Source organism: Zootermopsis nevadensis, unplaced genomic scaffold (assembly GCF_977971745.1).
Source record: "Zootermopsis nevadensis isolate Lab colony 2312 unplaced genomic scaffold, Znev_1.0 Znev_ptg000025l, whole genome shotgun sequence".
Taxonomy (NCBI): Eukaryota; Metazoa; Arthropoda; class Insecta; order Blattodea; family Termopsidae; genus Zootermopsis; species Zootermopsis nevadensis.
In genome coordinates this window covers 2,496,661-2,522,961 of record NW_028259157.1, presented here as the reverse complement: position 1 = coordinate 2,522,961, position 26,301 = coordinate 2,496,661, and the positions used below count along the sequence as shown (strand labels likewise).

General features: G+C 38.3%; 1 protein-coding gene and 1 non-coding gene across 5 annotated transcripts in view; one reads left to right on the top strand and one right to left on the bottom strand.

Moving 5' to 3' along the window:
- GABA-B-R2 (gamma-aminobutyric acid type B receptor subunit 2) overlaps positions 1-26,301 on the top strand; it is a 371,273-nt gene that overhangs the window by 25,966 nt on the left and 319,006 nt on the right. The gene's annotated exons all lie outside the window — the stretch shown is intronic.
- Positions 544-852, bottom strand: LOC147872625 (signal recognition particle RNA). The gene has a single exon (XR_015537139.1).

Below are 26,301 nucleotides of genomic sequence, written 5' to 3'. Positions count from 1 at the left end.
ATGCTGATATCTACAAGTCCAAACGACGTTACAACCTGAAAGACTAATACTGATATTTTCACCGCTGTAATAACCTCGTCTCATATGGAGGCTGGAGGAGGGGATTGCCATATTTCGTTACTGAGGCCACGATCGTCCCAGGCCGGGAGGTGGTACGGCTTGGGGAGGGTAAAGCGGTGAAAAGTTAAAAGAAAACCAAATGAAACTACTTCGAATAACCGAAGTATATTATTTAATGAAAAATATTTAAATATAAAATAAACAGAATCAAAACACCTTTCAGGGCTCAAACTCCGGCTGGGTATCCGACTCCAGAGACCCAACTAAACCCCCACAAACCCTGACTTGCCTTCCGACTTTCTCCTCGAGTCGTTCTCTCTCCGGCGGACACACACAGACTGTCCTTCTGCCCTGCTGTCTCATCAGGGTCTCGAAGCCGCCGACTCCAAAGAACTTAGAGAGGGGAGATAAGCCACTTCGAGCCATGAGGCATGGCTCATCCTCCCCCCCTAAAACTGCTCCCTGGGCCGGGGTTGACGTAGTAAACGTGCCGGTAGCTTGGATCGCCGGTGACTTCAGGTCTGCCCCAAAGCAGCTCCCACTCTTCATGCGCGATCCCATCACAACTCCACGGGACTTTTCTGGCTGTTGAGTTTCCTCTCTGGCCCGGTCCAGCCCTAGTTAACCAACCTGAGCACCCCGGGCTCCCCCCGGGTGTCCATATTGATACCGAGCTTTAGCGCGGGCGTACAGTCAAAGTGGCATACAGCAAACCAGATCTCCAAACTACAAGTCATTACCGGCACGTCGGAGCCCTAGCCCTGGCTTTCAGCTTCGTAGTGGGCAGTTTCCTTATGACAGCAGGGCGCCGAAAGTGCATGTACACAGAAACGCCGAGAGTCACGACCGAGAATACCCCAAAAAGAAATTACAAATCAATGTGCTTGTGGTACAACACCCAACCGGAACGCAAGCCTCAATTGGTGTTACAATGGAACATACAGAATGGTATTCTGCATAAACAAGAAACAAGAATGTAACTTCACAAATATTATTAGCAAAATCACATCAAGGAGAATTAGATGGGAGAAATACACAGGTCCACAGAACATTCATTGGAAAAATGGATTGAAAGAGATGTATTGTCAGACCACGGCTTGGATGGGGGGGCTACATTAAGACGAATCATAAATAAATAGAATATGTGGGTGTGGACTGGATTCAGTTGCCTGAGGATAGGCGCCTGTGGAGGGCTCATATACCATAATGGAACTTCCGTAAAAAGTCCGGTAACTTTTTGAGCAGCTGGGCGATCGTCAGCTTTCAAGAAGGACTCTTCCACGAAATTAATAATAATTTTTATTATTAAAATAACAAGAAATAAGGGCATCAACTAATAGGTAATTAGATAATGTAATATTATTAATGAAAAGCGTAAGAGTTCAAATGAACATGAAAAAATTAGGAGGAAATTTTTGTTTGGGTAATAGTGATATTGTAGTTAACAATCTAGGAGTGTCATTTCTGTTTTACTCGATATGAAAACCTACAACATAAAAGGAAACTTAAAATTGTGGGGAAATTATTAAATTTTTTTGCATTGTTTCATAGTTTTTAGTTTTCATTCAGAAATGTGGTTCCAGCGAAGAAGGATCGTATTTGTTTAGGCAGTTTATGTCCTCACTGGAAAATCGACGCCGAGCGTAGCTACCAAACCTTACGATGTGGATAATGCGCAGTGGATACTCTTAAATTACCTAAATCCGTAACATAACCTAACCAGTATTAACGTTAATATAATTTCCTAAATTAATCCAACGTAACTTAACCTAAAACAACCTAACAAAACCAAACGAAACCAAACTTAACTTAACCCAAATCTAACCTAACCGCTCCCAGTCCTTCTAAACTTATGTTGTGGTGTGCCGTGTTAAGTTATGGTATCCATTCCTGACAATTCTAAGTGTACAAAGGCACTTTACGAAGCAAAGCTGATGTGGAACTGAGGTCTAGTTGTGTAGATTAGAGAAGTATTTGAATGAACTTTCTTTTCTGAGCACTTCCGTGCTGTAATAATTTTCTGACTGCATACAGTGACAGGAGTACTAATTCATTCATAGAGAAGAAACAAGTAATGTTTTTACCAAATATATTTTAAACGAATTGCTGCAGGTAATACTGTAACGAAAAGTGTTCTTGGGTCCTGCGATTCTACTTTTCTGGGATATTCAACGATATGATAATCTTTCGGTCAAGAAAGATAAGTAGGAAAAATGTTTCTAGAATCTTTTTTTAATAGTTTACTGGCACTCTTCTGTTATTAATAATTCAGTCCGTACCGCAAAGAAAGCACAACACTTCTCCATGCACACAGTCCTAGTGAGAAAACATAAGGTGAGGGACCACTTGAAAGATGTAGGAGAGGAAAGAGTGATAATATTAAAATATATGCAAAGGAAAGCGGATTTGAGAATGTTGTTTATATGTGGGACATAGGTTGAGCTGAAGACTTGTTAACACGGGAATGAATGTGATGGTTCCATAAAAAACGGGGGATACCTACGTTTGTTGAGCGACTATTAATTTCTTGATAAGTTTTTTCATGGAGTTAATTACATATAATTACTGAACATAGGTTTAATTGATTAAGATGTAGTTACTGCCTCACTTTGATAGACTATGGAAAATTAGGGTCAGATGGGTAAAGTGTTTCAAATTCGTGTCTCACTTCACAAACATTTGTTATATCTGTGATTTAACTTTATGTCGACAACACAAACGTTTTCATACCCGTGATTAAATTTTATGTCTACATGTATTTTAGTGCTATAAATCACGAAATACGATATGTTAGAGTAATTTATTATTCAGCCTAAAATTTAATTTACATGTTATGATTATATTTGTTTCTCAGCGAAGGACTGCGCTCTCTTGAAGCGTCATGATAACAATAAGGCTACCTCTGTTTAAATTAGTAATGCTCAGCTCATCTTGGTAACCGTTTAACCCCAATTACGGTAATTTAATTGCCAGTCTTGTGTTATGTCTGGTGCTTAGAAAGTGTTGGGACTGCAGGCGCCCTCGAATCTCACCATTTATGTCTCTGCCGAGTTGTTTCACCTGGGAAGCATGCTACACATTCATTTTTTAATTTAAACATGATTACTTCACACGGAGGTCGTGCTGGAAGTTTTGCTTTATGTTGCATGAGTTTATGAATTTAAAATGTTAAATGCGTTGTGTATTAGTGACACAGGGCACAGGAAAGTATTTGGACCTAATAGAGATGAAGATAATGGAAGTTAATACATAACAAAATAATGTAATTCTTCATTTGAATAAAAATTTTCTTGGATATTATTTTTTATTTATTTGACTGCAAATGGGTTTTTACCCGGTGGCAGTGGTCCTACAATAAGACACAACAAAACATAAGACAACAAAAACAATAAGAAACAACAGAACAATGAGACAGAACAAAACAATAAGACACAAAAATCATAAGACAACAAAAACAATAAGAAACAAGAGAACAATGAAACAGAACAAAACAATAACACAAAAAACATAAGACAACACAAACAATAACAATAAGAAACAACAGAACAATGAGACACAACAAAACAGTAAGACAAAAAGACATAAGACACAACAAAACAATAAGACAACAAAACAATGAGACACAAAAAACATAAGGCACAACAAGAACAATAAGACACAACAAAGCAATGAGACACAACAATACAGTAAGACAAAAAGACATGACACAACAAAAACAATGAGACACAAAAAGCATAAGGCACAACAAGAACAATAAGACACAACAAAACAACACACCACACTCAAAATAAAACAGCTCATAATATTACAAAACCGTATAACCTAAAGTACATAACTTAAAAATTAATACCAACTAGACATAAGTCAGTAACAGTAATGAATCACACGTTTCATCAGGACCTTCTCTTCACTTCACTACACTTATGAAACCTTCCCATCCTCACCCCAATTTACCCCCCTTCACTGCACCCACCCATCTATTCCCTTTACTTCACCTCATTTATCACTTTCCTAACCTTCTTCCTAAACGTACTTGGTTTACAGGAGAGAGTCCCTAAAACCTCAGCAGGTAGCTGGTTCCAGAGTTGGATGGTCCTATTTACAAAGGAATATTTTCCGATATCTGTTCTTTGTTTTCTGCTCCTAACTTTCCGAATATGATCGACTCTGCTCAGGTAGTATGGCCTTTGCAATCTGACACCTATAGCTTTCCATGCCCGATCTCCCGTGTACGCCTTGAAGAGAGCACATATTCGTGCTATCTTTCTACGCTGTGCCAGGGTTTCCCAGTTCGAATCGCTCCTGTGATATGCAAATTTACATGCTTTCCTTTGCACCCGTTCTAACGCATTTATCTGCCCCTCCCTGTAAGGATCCCAGCACGCCGCCCCATATTCCAGAATCGGACGCACTAGTGATGTGTAGGCTAGACTTTTAGTGTTACTATTCCCCTTTTTGAGAACACGCATTGTAAAATGAAGTGCCTTCCAGGCTTTTTTCACCGTATAATTTACTTGATCAGCCCAGCTTAAATCGCTGCTTAAGATAATTCCCAAGTATTTACAACTGCTCACTTCCGGAATTATTTGGTCCCGTAACGAATAGTTTAGTGGTTCCTTCACCCGACTTCTCGTGAAACTAACTGCCTTACTTTTACTTGGGTTAATTTTCATATCATTTTCAACCGCCCACTCCCCCAGACTGTTTAGATCCATCTGCATCTTTTCTATATCTTTACTATTTATAATTTTCCTATATATTATACAGTCATCTGCAAAAAGTCTAATAGTCGATTCAATGTTCCTCCAAATATCATTTACGTACGCGAGGAATAGAAGTGGACCCAATACACTCCCTTGCGGTACTCCTGATGTTACTCTGACTTCCTCTGATAATTGCCCTCCTACTCTAACTCTCTGCGTTCGGCCTAAAAGAAATTCTCTTATCCATACGACTATCCTCGAGTCCACGCCCGATGCCGCGATTTTCATAAGCAGCCGATCGTGAGGAACTAAATCGAAGGCCTTCGAAAAATCTATTATAATCGCGTCTAACCTTCCTCCGTTATCCAGTGTGTCTGCAATGTCCTGACAAACCGTGATTACTTGACTTTCACATGAATATCCCGGCCTGAACCCATGTTGACCCTCGAATAACCAATTCTTTTCCTCCCAGTTTTTCCTCAGGTACGATGCTATAACGTGTTCCATTTGTTTGCAGACCACCGATGTTAAACTGACCGGTCTGTAATTTGTGACCAATGATCGATCACCTCCTTTGTAAATAGGAACCACTATGGCTTTTTTCCAGTCCCTTGGTATAGTGGCATTATTAATTGTTACGTCCAATAATCGCGCCAGGTATGGAATCATGGCTTCCCCACCCAGTTTTAGAATTTCCCCAGAAATGCTGTCAGGCCCTACTGATTTGCTTTTTCCCATCCCTGCTAGCCTTTTTCTAATGATTTTAGTACTAATGGCGAAGGGTTCGCCTGAGTTAGCGCATTGTATCTGCGGGATGCTACGCTCGCAGCTAAATACCGAAGAATAATAGAAATTAAGGGAGTTGGCCTTTTCTATCGAGTCAGTAATGAGCCGTCCATTACCATCCTTGATCGCCGGAATATTTTCCCTGTTTCCTTTACGTCGTTTTACATACTTGTAGAAATCGGTCCAGCATTTACCTTCATTTCTTAATATTGTCCGTAAAAATGTTTCCTGCGCATTTTGTTTAGCTAATAGCAACTGCTTTGATAGACGTTTCAGTTCCTCTTGGTGCTGTTGTCCTAATTTTCTGCTGTTATATGCTTTTCTCACCCTTGACTTTAACCGTTTCACCTCCTTATTGTAGTATTCAGGGTCCGAATTTTTTCTCAGTATTTTATGTGGCACAAAACGTTGGATACTCTGGAATATTATATTCTTGAAATTATCCCATATCTCTTCCACGCTACTACCATTTCCAGCCCACAATTTAAACTTTTCCCGAAGAAAGGTTTGTAAACCTAAAACATTTGTTTTGCTGTACACCGGGACACTTCTTTCTACCTGAGGTTCACAGCTATTTTCTTCCCATTCCACTTCTAATAATACCCCACAGTGGTCACTGATCCCCTGTACTATGCTGCAAGAGGTGAAGGAACTTTCAGGCCGGACCAGGTAAACATCCAGCAATGCATCCCCTCGGGTTGGCCTCTCTACTACCTGCGTGTACCCATTTTCCCATACCAGTCTATTTATAAATGCCTGATTTCCACTTGTACATTGCACGTTTCCATCCCAATCTGCATACGGCAAATTTAAATCACCTCCAATGATGCTACGCTTCGTAGAATTTCCTAAATAATTGGTTCGGGCTGCCAATCTTTCCATAAGTCGCATGTCCTCGTTCGGAGCCCTGTAGATGCCTATAATATCCCATGTGAATTTAGGGTCCCTACCTTTCGCTTCAACTGCTAACATCTCAAAATCCTCGTCCACCCATAGTTCCGCGCAAGCTATGTAATTTTTTACACAAATGAACACTCCGCCACCTCGTGCATTTCTATCTCTCCTGAAGGTTGTGTAATCGTCCCTAAATACTTCGGCATCACTAATTTCCTCTCTAAGCCATGATTCCGTGCCTATTACAACATCGGGATTGTATGTATCAACTAAATTCCAAAAATCCAAAGACTTATTTAGGATACTCCTGCAATTTACCTGCAGCAAAACCAGCGAATTTCTCTCCAACTGCTCTACTCCTCTCTTGGCTACCCCATCATCACTTATCCCGCCTTCTGTATCGTCCCTAGCTTGAATTGCCCTCGCTTCCTTCCTCCCGTTTTTCTCCCAGACCAGCGTCGGATTTTCCTTGATGATCTTCCGCGTTATGTTAGATGCCCCCTCACTTGTAGTATTCAGCAACCATCACTCGTTCAACTTCTGACCTCCGCCGTCGAATCCACAAACTCTATGATATAGTTTGCCCAGTCTTTTCGCTCCTCCTCGGTTGATGTGTAATCTGTCCCTGCTGAAGTCCCTATCATCAATCCAACTGTTCGGGTCTACAAAAGTAACTCCAGTGGTCCTTGCTACCCAGTCGTATCTGTCGTTTAGTGCTCCGATACGACGCCATGAAACGTCTCTACGCCTAAGCACACCACTCAGGACTAATTTTGATATGGGAAATTTAGTTCTTGCCTTCTGCACAAGAGCGTACACATCGCCCATCACATAGTCTAGATTTGCTGTTCTTCTTAAATCATTCGTACCTACGTGAATTATGACCGTGTCTGGGTTTCCAAAATTCCTGTTTTCCATAACTCTTTGTAGCTGTTCAGTTCTGATACCTGGAAAGCACTCCACCTTGATATTTCCATGATCAGTACCCACGTCTCGTATTATAGAGTCACCCAACACTAGGCACTCTGCACCACCCTGAAGTTTCTGCGCCGTATCCCGCCCGCTAACTTCACATCCCGCTGCCGCCCCTCGCAACTGCTCTTCCAGTCTCTTATTCTGCCGTTTTAGATCTTCAATTTGATGTAGAGCGTTTTCCAGTTTCTCCTCTAGTTGACGAAGCCTGTCCCATCTACACCGATCACAGCACCACCTCCCGCTCTCCACCATATGAGCTTTTACGTTTCCACAACTGTTGTGAAACCACCGTCCACACGTGTCGCATTGTGTTCCAGATTTTAGGTTTCTGTCGCACACATTACACAAGACTTGCAAAATGTTCTCAGAACCAGGTCCAGGATTCTGCTCCACACCGCTGATTATCAAGAGTACAGCTAAAGCCGCTGCACACAGAATCGTGTTCCCTAAGCAGCTTCCATGTCCAAATCTGTCTCCTCCTCGTACAGAACGCCATGAAGTCCTACCTGCCCAGGTACCCACGCGGGCTCGGTAGTCTTCCAGGTAGCAACCCATTATTCACAGCTCCTTCCCAAACACGTCTGCTCACAACAACAACCCAACTAAGACTCCCCCCAACTAAGACTCCATCGTCTAGTAAATAAAATATAAAACTAGACGATGGATAATATCCAAGAAAATTTTTATTCAAATGACTCATTACCATCGTCAAGAACTTTTAGATTTGAAATATAATTCGTGATTTACAGCTCACGTAAATTTTTTCCTTCTCTCCCCGCGGCGCTGCAGTTTATGGATAACATTGTTTTTTATATTTGACATTATTTCTTGGGGGGGGGGGGGCTGTTTCAAGGTCTCTGCCTGCACAGGACAGCACAATGCAGTTAAGACGAAGCCAAAGTTCCATGCCATGAGCAGAAAAATATTGGCCTTCTAATATATGAAAGTATAGCTAAAGAAGACTTTCGGTATCTGACGAAAGACGATTAAGAAAGAAGTGGATATTAATAAGGTTATATGTTGACAACTTCCTGTACAGAATAAAATCCGTTTGTTTAGATACTGTTTTCTTAGGGTATAATCAGTGGTATGGATAATCTCAAGCTTTATTTACAATTGTAACGAGCCGTATTAGCACATTCAGTAAAGTGGAAAGTCGGGAATAAATGTCCCTTCACCACAAAGTGTAGAACAATTTTGGAGTTCAAGACTACATCTAAACCCAAAGGCGCTGGAGTTTTGAGTTGATCACCCCACATCATAAACTTTCAAGGTTAAAAAGTGTATCTTTACCGCCGCTTCTCCAGAACTCGGTAACAATATTTATGTGTCTGTCAACACAACTTATTTGCCATTTTTAACGTAGTCGCATGTTTCGACTATACAGTCGTCAGGCCTTTGTTCAGAGACACGGTGCTCACTACCTTTTCCAAAATATTCTCAGACTGGTGGATTCATTGTTTAATGTCCTCACTATTATATGTCGTTCTACATAACTTCCTTTTACTTATTACTTACATGAAAATATTGAAAGTGTAATGCCTCCGTCATGTGATAATTTCCAGTTAAATTAATATATTAAAATAAATTTAACACATAATTGACAACGAGTTAAGTTCCTTGTGTTTTCTTCTGCTCCAATATCAGTACAATCACTTCTCTTTTTCTGTGAATATCCTGTTTAAAGAAAACATATTACATTCTCGCTCAACTTGTCCATACGTGTCCTATATTCTTATTTTGTTTGGTATATTTAATGTGTATGTGTTATTTCTTATGTATTGTTTAGAGGTCTAACTTGTCCCTAAAGTGATACAAATGTAGAATTTGCCTCGGCAACTGTGCTCGCTATGAACTCGACTGTAAATCTTGGATTGCTCATCGTCTTGGTTGTTTGTTAAACGCACACAATGTCATAGTCTCTGAAACGTGTATTTTAACAAAGAATGTAGACGATGGGCAATATCCAAAGTAACCGCCGAGGTTATTGAAACACATGATTGTCAGAATCTTTTAGACTTAACTGTTTACTAAATAGATCCTATTCCTCCATTTGCATCCTACATATTATGTGTGCCTCTTATCTGGGCGCATGTGCTATTCGACTGGAACAGATGTTACGTGCTGGACGCTTTAGTTGCTAGGTTTAAGCACAGGAACACAAACGTTTCTGTTTAGTTTTAATGTAACATTTAACTTGTGGACTGATCAACTCCAGTGATAACCTATCGTCGGATTTGAAACAAAATATATTGCTGTTTAGGATTATGAACGGTGTGGGAGGAGGCCATCTTTTGTGTTTAAAATGTAGTTGAAAAATTCACCTGACGATTAAAGCAAACGCTAGTTCCGACAGCGTGTCTTGTGCAAAAGTTCAGTCCTGGTACGAAACGAATATTAAGCAAGAGTTTTATATACAATACTGAAAAATTCGGGTTTAATATAACAGTAGAACAACAACGCTTTAATAGCACAATGAGATACATAGGTATTGTGTTTTAGTATGAATTGAAACAAAGACTTTGATACAAATTGCCTGGTACCATTTTAATAAATGTAAAACATTTGTCACAGTTCGTAACTTAACCCATTAAGTATGCCATATCAATGAATAATTGATTTTCTGTGTAGTGTAACTTCTCTAATGAGTTCGTTAAAGCGAGACAACAGGTTAACATATAGGATCCCATTTTTAGGCTCGTTTGACATTGTTGACCCTCGTGTACATGGGCCATGTTTAATTAAATTTATTACGAAAACATATAATTTTGAGTTTAAATGTTGTTAATAAGCTCTGAAGATAATATTAGGGTAGTAGGAGAGATTATCTGACAAGGCGGTGGGAATGGTTCTGCAGGGAATAATTTCATAGGTCGTACTGTTTATATAATGTGATAAAATGGAGGTTTTGACGCACGACTCATGTAGAACACACAAAGGGCAACATATATGTACAAACTTTTGGCTAGGAGAAACTGATCAAAAGGGGATAATTGGAAGACAAGAGTAGCAAAGAGGATGCGAATTAAATTTAAATCTCGTTTGGGATAGAATTCAGTGGCGAGGTTATGTGATGAAGATGAAACATAGTGCTTTATGATAACGGAGGCGTATTTAGTAGTTTTATATTTTTTGACTGCCCACATTATACTTAAGATTCATAACAATATATTGTTGCCACTTAAATGCTTGAGGCATAAATATAATATTTAAATCAGCACACAAATGTGGATTTTTCCGGGTGTTCGCAACACAAAGGAATGATGGGCGCAGCCTCAAGTAAAGTTCTTCTATAGTGTTGCTGCACTTTATTTCGTTTAGCAATAATATGATTTATTTTCGTTCCAAACGGTGTGATGTAAGATGGCGTATGACATAACCTTGACGGAGAAAAAGAGAATCAGAATAACTGATGTAAATTCGTACTTTATGTTCCGTGTAACGAATATATTTGGTCGTCTCGGTTGTTGGTATATTTATTGGTCTTCACGTGAACATGTCAATTGTCAAAAGCAATGCTTGATTCACTGTTTGTGATAAAAGTAGTCTACAGTGCGATGACAGTGTTATAAGATAAACGGATATCAGTTCAGATTTTAACTGTTACTGGAATATGAAAACTGATTTTGGACGTAAATTATGAATCTGGCTCAACGCTTTTGTTGTGCTTTGCTACAGCCATTTTAAATGCATGTGTAATTCAGATTATGGTTGTCTGGGCTGATTACCATCTTAGTCTTGTGGGTGTATACGAACGTTTCGAAGGAACGTGTTGCCTCAGTCTGTAGGGTTAAAGTGAAATTGTAATCTTTTTGGTCTTTGGCATGTGAAATCTTGTAGGTTTATACGAGATAATTGGAGGAACATACTCAATGTTCGGGGTTAAAGTGACTTCGAATTTGGTATTCCGAGTTGTGCCGTATTGAAGATGGAGGCAGCATGTTCCTCCGAAAAGCTGGTATCTTCTTATAAGTCCACAGTCTTACAATCTAGAAGATCAAAATAAGATATTTATTGCCATGAGAATCTTAAATTTCGTAGTATACTTTTGTCATATTAAATTGCGAAATTTATTGAACATGGAGCAACTAAATATAAAGAAACAATGTTGAAGAGGGCAATGGTAATTGACGTAACAAGTGAATACTTGTTTGTTAAAGTATCTTGTTTCCACAGCATGCATTTATATCAAAAGGAGTATCCGGGTAACAAATAACTGATATCACTTGCAGTGCCACTTGAACGTTAACAATTTCAATAGTATATGGGTTTGGAGAAATTCAGGAGTTGAAATGCATCTTGCGTAATATGATCACTAGACGTGACTTGTTGGAAAATACAACTATCATTTCTCAAATTTGAAGTTAGATTGTATAAAATAGAATTGTCATCATCTAGTGTTGCTTTATAAGAATGTTTATGCTTTCTGAATGTATTTACTAGTACGGTACATAAACATTTTTAAACAGAATTCGAAACCACTCGGGCGGGTCAGGTCTTAATAAGATATTAAAATTAACAATAAGTAAATATGACGTCAGAATGTGTACTAAATTTATCTGGCTTATGATACGGACAAGCGGCTGTCTGTTGTGAACACAGTAATGAGTCTGAGGAGGCCAATTTCTTGATTAGCTGAGCAATTAATATCCTACTTTCTCAAGAAGGACTATGCGTCATGGAATTAGTTAAATGCGTTTGACCAAGCGTGCTATGCTGCTAGGGTGAGGATTATTGGGTCTGCGGACTCACCCCTTTATTAACCAGTATTACAAGAGGTGGCTTAGAAGTGGAAGGTTAACTTCCACAAGTTCTGCTGAACGATATAATGAAATATTGCTTCATCTATATTGGTTTTGTAGCTTGGGACTTGCTTCAACTTAATTATGGCTTACAGAATCACGGAAAGCTCTATCTGTCCTGGTAATAGAGTTAAAATGTTTCTGTCAAATTCGCTTGCGTCTTGCAATAGTGAATAATGATTGCCGTAACTATGGCAATGTGTTTGTGGGGTTTGAGGTTTGAGGTTCTCACGACGGTGAGTAAGAAAAGGGTTTTTTTTCTGCGTTTAGCGCCGTGTAGTCTGGTAGACATTTACCGACGTTCCAGAGACCCATTTTGAAGGATCGCCCTGATGATGGCGCTTCAACCCAGGAGATATCTGTCTGAATATGCTTGTATGTTTTCATTGCTGCGCACTTACACAGGCCTACTCATATCATAGAAACATACACAAACATACCCATACACACGTAGTAGTATACGGAAACATTTGCATACGTACTAATTTACTAATTTCTTCTGCGTGTGCTATTTGTACGAGGCTCGTCCACAAAGTAAATTTCCCTGGGGCCGTTTACAGAAACAAAACACAATTTCATGGAAATATTTATTGCAACAGATACAGCAAATGTCCAGCTATTTTTCAACATATTCGGCACCGGAATTGAGACATTTGTCATACCGTGGGAACAACTTTTGAATACCTGTGTCGTAGAAGTCTGCCGCCTGGGATTGGAACCACTGTGTGACAACCATCTCCGCCTCTCTGTCATTCTCAAAACGCTGACGCTGACCGGACAGGAATTTCTTGAGGTGTAGGAAAAGATGGAAATCACTGGGAGCGAGGTCCGGGCTGTAGGGTGAATGATTAAACACCTCCTAGCTGAACTCCTGCAGGAGACTTGCTGTCCGTCGAGCCGTGTGCGGCCTAGCGTTATCACTGACCGCACTTCACAGTCGGCGGGAGCTGGAATAAGAACCTCCATCTTCAACAGCTGCAACGATGCTACTGTGAGAACGCGGGAAGTACCGTTAGTGCATGCGCCATGCTACGTCATTGCTCTATCACGTACGCACAGTCGCTTCACGCAAAATAAGGTTTGCTAGCTGTGGGACGAGTGGGAAACTTACTTTGTGGACGCGCCTCGTATCATTGTATTTTGGTAATATAACTGGGATAATGTTACATTTTAATGTGAAGAGAAAATAACTCGCGCAGTGAATCGTTTGCTATTCGATCTGGGATGTACTTTAAAGATTAATATACAGCGATTTTCTCTAATACTCAACAGAAAGAAACAAAACTTTTATATTGTCCATCAGTGTTCGAATTTCTTTAAAGGTTGACAAGTTTACAATTTTCTCTACCTTATTGACTATTTATTTTACAGTTTGTAGTGCCATTTCCTTTTATACTACGATTACTCTTTACCATGTTTCATTACAGTGCGTATCTACGGTTTAGTTTTCACTTTATTTCTTAGCTGGATCATGTAGCTCATCTTTTGTTGACTATGGCTTATTACACATGAATCTAGAAATCCAGAGATCTGTTTTTAATTTTCAGGAATGTAATCTGTGTAAAGGAAACATATTTTTTTTACAGTTTATGTTAATATACAGAGTGATTCAAAAGGTTAGGGCCAAACTGAAGGAGCGTATAGAGGGACTCAGAGAGAATAACTTTCGAATAGGAATCCATGCCCTCCGAAGTTATCCTGAGTCAGTCGAGGTCATTGAAGGTAGGGAAGTCTGATAACATTCGAGAGATTTTCTCTCTGAGTCCCTCTATACGCTCCTTCAGTTTGGCCCTAACCTTTTGGATCAAAATGTAGATTAATATTAGCCGGAAGTTATAAGAAGTAGCATTATCTCTTCGTCCGCTCTCCAAACATAAATTTTGTACCAAATACGATATTTAATATAAATGTATTCCTGCTATATTTATATAAATTCTAACATTAGCCACAAATGGTCATTAGTATAAAGGCAACAATGCCTAAGGAAAAATTCAGAAAGCCTGGGCAAGAGAAAGGCAAATATTCGAACCCAGCTCTGGCGCCAAGAACATGAAATAATACATTAATTTCCATGAGTAGATAGAGGTTCTTAATTTTGGTACATTATTTAAGCTGAATGTTTTAGTTGGTTGATTGGTTCTTCATGTATTTGAAGGCTCGGTGTTAAGCGGTTGTTAATGCAGTGTCGAAAGAGAAGTGTGCACGGTATTTGTGTGAAATGAAGTGGCCACGGCCCATGTTAGGCTGTTGCTCCAGGCATTTTCCTAGAATGATTGAGGAAACCAAGAGAATCTCAAGGATATCCGGTCTGTCAGCCGAGATTCAAACCGGGTAAACACGAGTCTGAATGACGCTCAGTCGAATGTTTTAGACATATTTACAGGAGAAGTGAAACAGACTGTAGTTGGGGATGAAAAATATAAAAGAAATCTGCTTGTACTGTTGTTATATGCAAATAATTTGAATGAAACTTATGAAAGATTTCTCTTAATGTGACCGTCACAGCTCCCCTATCGGCTGTGTCGTAGGCTCCTAATAAGTGGGATTTTACATTATGTAGTTATGTTGTGCATAATTTATGAAGCGTAGCAATGTACTGCTGTGCAGCTTGTTGATTTTTACGTCACACAAGAATTTATTGCGCTAGTGCGTGACATCAGGTCAGATCACATTTTCGCGACGGCTGCGTTTTCACTTTTATACGATGAAGGTAAAGGCCTGAGTTACATGTCGGACAGACAGTATACAAATTTGTTACTGGACCTGTAGAACTGCTCAAAACTACTGGATTGTTCACTTACAGCACTGTATTACGTGCTGAGGTTATGTAGCATCGAATTAAGTATGGATGAATAATTTTGAGTTATAACTAACAAACTACATGGCTTACGGAACCCGAAGGTTCATCACCGAACTAACCAAAGCCCTCCACCGGACCCTGTCCTGGGCCACCAATATCCAGTGTCCTTCAAATCCTATCTCCCATAGATCCCGTCTGAGATTATTCTCCCATCTACGTCTAGATCTCCCCAGTGTTCTCTTCCCCTCAGACTTCCCGACCAATACCCGGTGTACACCTCTTGATCCATAGATTTCATTTTTCTTAACTTAATCACCCTGGTAATATTGCGGGAGAAGTACAAATTTTTAAGCTCATCATTATGCAGTTTTCTCCATGTCCCATCGTCTTCTCTCCTAGACCCAAATATCCTCCTCAACACCCTATTCTCAAACATCTGCAATCTGTGTTCCTCCCTCTGAGTGAGAGACCGTGTTTCGCACCCATACAAAAGAACAGGCAGAATTATTATTTTGTAGTTATGAATCGTACCAACTTTGATTTACTATTATCCACTTTGTCCGGACCGGCTCTGCGCTACATTCAGCAAATATATAAAATATAGTTGGCGACTGTAATCTTGAGACTTGCGGGGTGAGAAAGTGGAGTGAAGGAGGAAGGAGGAGAGATAGCGTCTTCCTTTAACGCTTCGGACTTCCTGCATTCCTTGCAAGGCTCAAGATTACAGTCGCGTACTGTACAGCCACTGCTGATGACTTCATGGAGTCGAAACACTTTTGGCAAGGCAAAGTAAACAAATTGCCAATTAAAAAAATATTTTGTGAATAATTGAAACTTTATCTTACTCAGTCATTCAAGAAACGTCTTGAACCTTAAAGAACCTTAAAAGAATTGCCTTGTAGTACGCAACTTGCTTTATAAAGACGAAATAATTGTTTCATGGATCATAAAAAGTTTAACAAAGCTCTGACGTCAAGTTGCACAAGTTTATTGCAAAATGAAATATAAATACGCAACGGCCGAGGCGTCCATTTTTACGCAGTTGCAACTTTTGTGTTGGCAACCCTGCTTGTCTACCGATTATTGACTTGGGAAGTTCCACTAAGATGGAAATTCGATCAGCTGGAGGGATGACGTCAGGGTTACCGCCCCTTCCACATTTTCATTTCGTGCATTCTGTGCCGTAAAGTTATCAGACTTAATATTCTGACATGTGTAAGAATAACCCACAGAACAGCATGATTCATATTCCTATACACGGCATATATTTTTCGTTGAGTATTCAGGAGTTTTAATGCTTGCAGCTTTGTGTACATTTGTATGTACATTGCATAAATTTTATATTTGAGTGTGTAGTTTAGGTCTAAAATGGAAAATTAAAATACTGTCAAGATTTAAATGCACCATAGTTTTAGCAGAATGGATATATTTTTGCTTAAAATATACCTTGATTAAAGAATTAAAACGTCAGGAAATTCATTTTTTGGCTACTGTGAAAAATAAATAATTTATGTGTGTTTAAAATTTTAATGTCTAGTAATCAGTCATCATGGTTTTCCCGGGTTAATTGTGGCTTGTCCGGTGGAATTATTTTTTATTTATTTTTCGGGCGTTTAACGCCTGTATTTTGTTCCCATTTAAAATTATGATTTCTGTCGTCGTTTCTACGTGTTCTGACAGTTTGTATTATGTAAAATCTTGACTCTTGTACTAATAATCAGCGGAATTTGCCTAATGTATTCGGTTCTAATGTGATCTTCCAGTAATTATTCTACCGCTGATGTAAGGAAACCCATTTCTGTACACTCGATTAGCTCCTGTAACTTTCTGTCAGGATCCATGCTACGGGGCGTACATGAATATTGGCACTTACTCTATTTTAGCTTTGTTTAGACTAAATACATTAAATTATTTAGCCGTCCTTAGAAACAGCACAAGACTTACCTTTCCGCCTTCTAATCTCATTCGGACCAAAAAGGCACGTTTACGTTTCTGATACGAGAAGTTGCAAGCGCCATACAGTCGCCAAAATATCACAAAGACGTCTGAATGTCGCCTTTAAAATTTTTATAAAGATCAATTGTAAGTTACAGCAAAAAGATGGCTTTCTTTTGGATTGTAGCGGCGTGTAGTCTGGTAGACGTTTACCAACGTTTCAGAGGTCCTCGTTGCCTCCGTAATCAGGGCGATGATTACTCATTGCTATATGGCGCTAAAATACAGAAGATAGTCATCTTCGGACTCACTACCGTGAAAACATCAAAACCTACAAAGATAAAGTAGTAAAACAAGTTTTATTTAAATAGAATATGTTCGATCTCAAGAAAGATATTAGAAAGTGGATTATGGGACAAGTGCAGGAAATATTTTGTCAAATCCGCAAAGGAAGGATTAATAAGAAGGCTTCCGTCTTCTGTGATTTTGCGCCATGTAGTCTGGTAGAAACTGATCGGCGTTTCAGAGGTGTTTACTGTCTCCGTCTTCAGGGCCTCTCCCTATTTGTCCTGTAGATCAATCGGCGGTCTAAGAGTTGTGCCTAGGAAGTCTGAGAGTTTAGTAAATTATTGTATTTTATTCTTATGCTGTATTGATGCAAGTTATGAAGTATTTTCCGTTATATTTTTACTTCCATACTGGGGCAAAACACCACTACTAAAAACTATACCTTCTATGTATATTACATCATAATCCTTGTCGCTGTTGTGTTGCTCAATGGAATATGAAAAAGGTCGGTGAAATATCTGAAGAAAACATTAAGCTTAGCGCTGAAATGTAACACATTGTTTTGTTTATGGATTTAGATTTGCAGGGGAAGAACTTCAGAACAGCATTGAAATACGAGTATTCAGCTACAACAGCGTGATTAATTTGTTTATAAATTTGCAGTTTGTCTAACGGCTATCAGTTAGTATGACCAGACTACAGTATAGCGTCTAATGGTATTAATAAATAGCGAATGAAGGAAGAGGTCGTGGCCTAATTTAAGGCACTGCCCCGGGATTGATGGAAACCAGGATTTAAAACCTGGGCGTACCAAGTACGAAACGGGAATGACAGCTACTCAGCTTTAATATTATATAACAGCCTGGTCGGTTGTGCAATTTTGTCAGATTTTTCCCCCTACAAGACTAGATTAATGTGACCTAATTTTTGGTATCCGCAGGGAAATGACATTTACAAATTATCCTTACACAAAAATAACATTTTTCTTTTCCCTGCCGCTTCCTCTGTATTTATTTTTTGTTTATTTTAGGGAAGTATTCGGAGCGTATACTAACATATAGTGAAAACACTGATCAATTTCCCGACACATAATGAATTATCGTTTCACAGCTTTATTTACTTTACATAAGCTTAACTTGTGCTATACTGTCATAAAACAATATAAAATACAAAAAGAAAGTACTTGAGGTTCTCACGGCGGCGAGTATAAATATGGCTATCATCTTCTGGGTTGTAACGACATGCTACACGGTGCTACAGTATAGAAGATCGCCTTCAGACAAAGAAATGTTGTTCACGAGTTTATTGGTGGTTCGTCTTAATTCAAGGGAGCGTACTTATGATTAATATTTTATACTCTTAACAGTTATTAACATTTCAAATCAGTAAAAGTACAGAAAATAAAGGTATAGTAAGTTTTATTCTTCTTCTTCTTCTTCTATGGCTCTCCGGTCCGTATTCGGTCCATGGCCTCCTCAATTCTCCTCCTCCATCCAGTCCTCTGTTAGGTCCATTCTGTCCGAGGCTTTGATTGAGGTTTCGAAACATCTACTTTTTACGGTGCAAAGTAGTTAGCTTTGCGACCAACCCCCAACCTGGAGGACCAGGGTACCTGTCTGACCTCTGCCCCTAGGGAGGCCCTACCAGTAGCTATGCTACCAGCAGCATAGCTCTTGGGGTCACTGAGCTACTCAAGCCCCACCCCCACGACAAGGTGCAGGTACCATTAAGTGGGGATTCAGAATCTTTACGTGGAGACAATTATGACAACGGACATTTTATAAAACCACGGTTGGAACAGGTGTTCGCCTGAATGGTTCTTATTGTTAGTATGAAGGTACAAGACAGCTTATTACGCAAGAAATAGGCAAAGAGTTGCGTGTAATAAAGGTCCACGTCTTCCTGTAAGCGCCGAGTGAATTGGCCTCAGCGATAACGGTTCTGCTGTGTCGTGACTTAAGTCCATCCAGGATAATGACTGGTTGATTATTTGAATATGCCGAGACTGCTTCGTTCCAAATCCCTCTCAGTTCGAATAATTCATAATCCTCCTACCACATCTCTTTCGATGACGCATAACAGCTGACGTATATTCTTAAAATAAACGAGCGAGAAAAGACGGAAGATTGAAGACAGAGATGATGCTACTATTCGGTCGCTTTCGTTCATGAAGTCTGCATTTTCGTTGATAAGAGCAAAATAACTGTGGTAGGAGCTTGGACCTGAATGTGAGAAAGACCAATTCGTTAAGATGTACTTTTCAAGTTGCATGCAACAGAGCCATTAAACTTCAGAGAATCTACAAGTGAGGACAGAATTGTCAGATTTAATTGACTGAGTGTTTTTAGTATTTCACCCTGAATGAATGCAAATTACAGAATTAAAAAAAAGGTTACAGGCAGAAAAATGTGGACCAAACTAATCGAAAAGAATGAGTGGTCCTTTGGTTTGTTACGACGTTTTGGAGGAAAATATGGCCTCCATCTTCTACAACATTTTATTTCCCGAATCTGATGCGGAGAGTTCGCTTGCGAGGCTTATGCTTAGGTGGGAGGACATTATTAAAGTGAATCTTATGCATAAGGTATGAACGTGACTTATCTGAAGATGACTGTGTCCTGGGATATTGCTCTGTACAGTCTAGTAGAAGTAGCAAGTACCTCTGAAACGTCAGTAAACTTCTACCAGACTGCAAGGCGCTACATCTTAGAAGAAAAGTCATTTTCATATTTGACGCCTTGAGAACCTTGATTGATGAAGCTGAAGATGAGGTTCAGTGCTGCGGTCTGTGAATAGGGTTCCATAAAACTCAACGTTGTTGTCCAGCTGAGCGAAGCACAGCTTCTCTGATAAACGTTGCATAGCGGAATTAGTTTAATACATAAATGAAATAAAATCATTCAATATATGTATATATACACACACACGTACATACATACACAGAATATACTAGCTGTTAGTAAAAATACTTAGTTTACGTAACTGGAGATTTCTATAGAATATTCTGTTTTAAGGTATGTAATTACAAACTAGAAACAGTTGATTTCATTGTGCTTACAGTCTGATTGAGAAATACAAATTTTGTTCCGAACGCTGTTGGATTGATCTTATCTATAATTTGGCCATAGATTTGAGCGTTAGTGTGCGATAAAAAACTTCTGAAACAAAGAATTAGTTTTGTCTATAACATGGCCACCACCACAGCAAATGCAATGTGGCTCTATGTAACACATCTGAATTGTTTTGCCATTGTTCTTGTTGTGTTTGTGAAAATCATTACTCATCACAAAATTACGTCCATCAATTCTTTTAGTTTCTTTTTCCTTTGATATTTATCGAAGTCAGTTGCTATTTTCAGAGGTTATAATAAAATCACAGATCACAAGTCAATATTTCATTGTTATTTCACTAATAGACTCTATGGTAATTGCTATCAGAACCGGCAGTCAGAGAGTGTTGACATTTTACCGTCAGTTTTGTGTTTCTATAGCTCCACACGAGATACGTACGGTTTAGATTTAATCACAAGGAAGCCACGCAGTAAGCCCTTTCCATTCACAGCTCTGTCAAATGGGTCGACAAGTTCGGATTTATTAAGTTTTACAATTTCCTTTCAGCTGTTCTCGTTTAATAATTCACGACTAAGAGTTTTTTTTACTTGGCAACCACAACAGACTATTCTCTATACGAAATTCTAAGATATAGGCATTGTTTTCCTCTACGGCTTGAAGTAGCAAGAAGTATATTCAGGAGGAAAGTTTTGAATGAGGCGTTCTGATAGTCACTCATTTTAATAGCATATTTGTGGAATGAAGAGCTGAATTTAAAATCTTATTGCAGGCTATTTTGTTCTCAATATTAACTCTCCTCGTTGCTGTTAGGTACATAGTTCTTTGACTTGAATAAATAATTTGATCTAAATCGTATTAACACCAGGAACACATCTGTGATGCCAGCCTGCAGTTCTGCACAGTGAGCCGGCATCAACTTTATGACATTTTTCGGGTTGCTCGTCGTGTATGAATGTAATTCTGCTGTGTCAAAACAAAGTATCCAGTTTTTTTACATTTTTAAAACAAGTTCATTCCGAGCTCTCCAGAATGATTTTTTTACGCACAACGAGTGGCATAATCTTAGCTTTAATGACACTGAAAACTTTTCCAAAATTGTCAGTACCTTTTCCGACGCATACTCTAAAAATTTCAAGAATCGAAGTAATTAATTTAAAATATTTTTCCTTGTGCAAACGGGTTTTGGTTGGGTCTGAAACTCATCCAGATTGTTTAAAATTTTACATGAAGACATAAAATTACATGAATAGAACAAGAAAATATACAGAGTGCAGTTAGCTCTAAGCTGCAAAGTTGTATTCCCTTCATTTTAGCTCAGCATTAACCAATTCATTTTCGTAATAGAGTCGCGTTCGGCTTGCTTTGAGGCAAGAACTGAAATTTAAGTATATTTTCGAGGACCTTGGGCTTAAAAGTATTAAAAGAAATGTAATTTAAAAAATGTTGAATTATTATTAATGTTTCCGATAGTTTTCTGTAACACACGTATTTTTCCTTAAGTGTCATAAATTATATAGGCCTAGGTGTGGAGATGTAAGACTTACTTAAGCTAGTATAATTGCATGGCTTAAGATTTGACAGGAGTAGAGTCGGGGAGACAGGAACAGGAAAGGAGTAGCAACCACGTCAGATGCCCTATCAAGGTTACAATAATAACCCAGGCATCAGCAGAAAGCTTTTAATGTAGGTCGCTGTCCGAATCTTTGGGAAGATATTCCGCCTTTGAGGGAATCGTGTGCTATTTTACGAACAGCTGTTAAAGTCTTTGTCCTAGAGTGATGGATAATCAGTTATTCATATGATTTTTAAAACACGCCAAAATTTTATCACCTTAAAATGTGAGGATGTTGCAACAGAACGTAACTTATTTAAAAACAAATGCACGAAGTAGTCAGAAAATGAATATCGGAATCTTGTCTTATTTGTTTATGGTTTCTTAAGAATTGAGCCCATATCGTAAAGAAAACATAACATTTCAACTTTAAAAAATTAACTGGTTAATATTTTTAAGGAAGTAGTACGTGCTTTTAGCTAAAATCATATAAAACTCATAAATACAAAATGCCAAAATGCAATTTTAATGATTGTTAAAGCAGTTAGTATATATGGTTACCATAAGCTTTAAAGGATTAATAACAGTGACAATAGGTCAGAATATATAACTTAAATAAATTATGATTAAGGAATAAAGAATAGGTAAGGATGTGGAAGTAATTTGTCGTAGCTTAATTTAAAGCACTGTTCTGATATTTTCATGGAGGAACTAAGTAAAACCGCTGAAAACCCGACCATGTTAGCTTACATGTGGGCCGAGATTTAAACCCGGTACCTCCCCGCAGGATTGCTCATTACAATACTGCGACGTTCGATATCAGCATCTTGCTGATAAGAGGTAAAATTTTATTAGTCAAGAATGCAGCAATATTAAGTTGTAGCTGATGATATAATCTTTTGAGATGTGAAATGGTCCAAGTAATTAAAAAAGCGACGTATACCACTTTAGCTCTGAGATGCTTATGTGTAGATAAAAGTAATGGGCAGATAATTCCGTAATTGCAACGCGGTTATTATAGGATTTGATGCTCAAGAGACCTGAGCAGAGATACAGAGAGTAGATGGCAGTTGACGCCCGATTCTCATTAGGAAATTCAACATTAAAGATGTTTCGTGTACGCACCGACAAACGTATCAGGCTGTAGGCCTCGGTAGACAAACACAATGAGAATGCTAGCCAACAGTCTCTCTTTCCTTTGTGTTTACTGTGTTGTGAAGCATAGTTTAAACTTAAAATAATCAAAGCTGTGGCGATATCTTGTCATGCCACGTTTTTCGGGTTCGCTAAATTATACATTGAGACTGTTGTATATCACAGAATTACACAAAATGAACGTCAGTCATCTGTCGTTTCACGTTTTAAAATTTTCCAAGCTGGATGGACATGATTCACAAAAGTGTAAACTTAATTTTATTGGATTTGAGATTTCCGCGGTGTAGTCTGGTAGAAGTTTGCAATGTTTCAGAGGTGCTTGCTGCCTCTATCATGAGGGCAAAGGTGGAGGCAGTAAGGACGTCTGAAACGTTGCGAACTTCTACCTGACTGCATGGCACAACAACCCACAAGACATAGTATGGTTGATGATTAACTCTGTGAGGTTGTTTGATAGTCTGGTTGTCGTTCAACTGGTTAAAAAGTTCTCTCTGTTCTTATGAAAACCAAACGTTTGTTACAGCCTTACAAAAGCTTGGCGTACGACGACGTTTAGAGTCGGCCAAATTTGCTTCAGTCTTTCACAACCCATTTCTCTTGTATCGAGTTTAATAAGCCTGTTTTCCTAACTTCATTGCCTAAAGATCAGGTATCTCAACTCATCTTACATCTTCAAGTTTTTTAACCAAAATTCTGTACGAATTTTCTCGATGCGTTCTGCATCAACCAGCCGTATTTAAGTATTCTATAGATATTAGGCGAAGATGCATCTTACGGAGGTAACTGTTTGTGTAATGTTCTTCCTTCTGTACTTATTTACATCTCTCTGCTCTTAAGTACTACCTCCTATTTTTCTCCACACCTGACATTTTCAGTCTTTTTTGCTTTTTTTATAAAAAGTTACAAAGCTTCACAACCACGTGAATCGACAAATACCTGTAGAACACATTAATCTTTAAGATTTTATACAGGTTAACAGAAGGGTAAAATTAAGTTGTAATATGTTTCTTTGAACCTTTTATTGAAATTCCAAGACCGCCTTATAAGTTTCAACACATGTATATTTCGATTTAAGCATCTACATTTTGCGCGTTCTAGTAGACGTAATTTCCATTCCTTTGAATAAACCGTCTTTACGCATAGAGTCCTCTTACGTTCGTGAATTGTGTAGTAGTTTTTGTCAACTTCCAGAAAGGAAACGCATTATCTACTACGAGGCGTATACAGTAACAACCAGTGCATTCTTTGTGCTGTTTGTTGCCCTAGGACGGACATACTGCAAGAATTTTGCAGCTGACGTTTTAAGAATGTATTTCAGCGTTCAGAAGTCTTTATCATCGGAGATTACAGCGGAGTATATGCGTGTACAGTATGTTGTAGCCCATATATTAAAAACAGAATTGATGTGCCGTGTATTTTTCTGATTGAAACATACATTCGGCATGTGTAGGTCTGTATGCTGGCCAGATTCAATCAGGCAGTGTATCTGTGAAAATATTCATTCATAAGTAGAGAGCATGGTTGTCCAACAGCTGGACGGGTAACAGAAGACATGCTAGGAACGAAGTGTAGGAGTATATGAGGAACATTTGCACATAAGCAGACTCTTTACTTAACAAGTTCGTTCTTTCGGAAACACTAATCTTACTAACAACGTTATGTAACATATCATATTTATAACTGCAAGTAATAGGGATAAAATATGTAAGATTTGAGGTTTTCACAGCGGTGAGTATGAAGATTTCTGTCTTCTGGGTTGTTGCGCTGTGTAGTCTGGTAGATGTTAACCAACGTTTCATCGCCCTGATGACGGAGGCAGTATGACCTCTGAAACGTTGGTAAACAGACTACACAGCGCAACAACCCAGAAGACAGAAATCTTCAGGGATAAAATACTCTACTTTAGTAGGATTTAGCCCTATGGCTACGCACGAATAAAACACCAGAACATATCAGTTATTGTGTTTTATTTACTCTTGAAAGTGGAAGATTGAGTTGTAGGAAAGTGGGCTTTAAGAGTTTTGCTCGTAACTTTAATTTTGATTTAGACGATGGACAATTTCCAAGAGAGACATTTGAAGCGACTCTTAATTATGTTTGTTACTTACTGCTTCAAAGCCAGAAAGGAGGCTAAATGATACGCTCTTCTGTTGGCCACATACAATAGCAAATTGCTACTATAAAGGAAACATAATTACAGCCCTGAGGATGTAAACAGCGTATTTATCCGAAATTATGATATCTGTTTACAAAATCACAAGACATTACGACACAAGACAACATCGACATACATAACAAATCTTCAGAGAAAGTAAATATAATGTATAGAGTAAATGAGAAATGCCAGCCAAATAAATCTTCTAACATTTTAAGTTCCTGGTGATCCGTGTTACTAACGAAGGTTGAGTTCTACCTACTGGTATAAATAATAAATTATTCTGTTTCGCGAGACCGGTCTGAATAAATTAGGAAAAAACTCCCTATTTAAAGTTACTATTGATGTTTAAGCTGTACCTATTGCACTGTTTTAAATATAGTTTAATAATTTATATTTCACAATACGCACTTACGTTTGTACAACAAAAAGTTAGCGTATTCTGATGTTATTTTACATATACATTAAATCATTGTTACGCATTTAGAAACTTTTTTATATTGAAGTTGTAACAGTAGGAGAATAATGTAGACGAACTTTTATAACGCTGCTCGACTGTTTTTCATTAAATAGCCGTTTTAAAATTGTCATCATTCATACTGTTTTAGATGTTGAATTACCTCACCCGAAGCTCCGTTTTTGTTTTAGTAAAGGATCTTTATGTTGGCGTTTGGATCAAAATTTTAATTATTTTGTTTATATATTTATTCTTAAAACTATATATTTGTAATACAGTTGAAATTCCCCACCTTTGTTTGTTATCCAGATACAATTGAAAAATAATTTTCTTGTGTGCAAAACCAAAGCAATAACCCTATTATCTTAGACATATCTTTCGGAATGTGTTTTGGTTGAATCTATGTTGAAATAAAACATTAATATTTCACATTTATAAACTTAAATACTTCATGAAATTGATTTATAACCGTGAAATCAGTCGATATACGAGTAACTCCATCACAGAAATTACTCTGATGTATTTGTCTGTATACAAATGAATATCTGGACATTTGTTTTGAATAAACTCCGTTTCTGAATTAATCTGTCAGATTACATTAACATTAAAATCTGTTGGTTACCGGTGATAATGAAGTATGAATATTCAAATTTTAGGAAAGTAATACG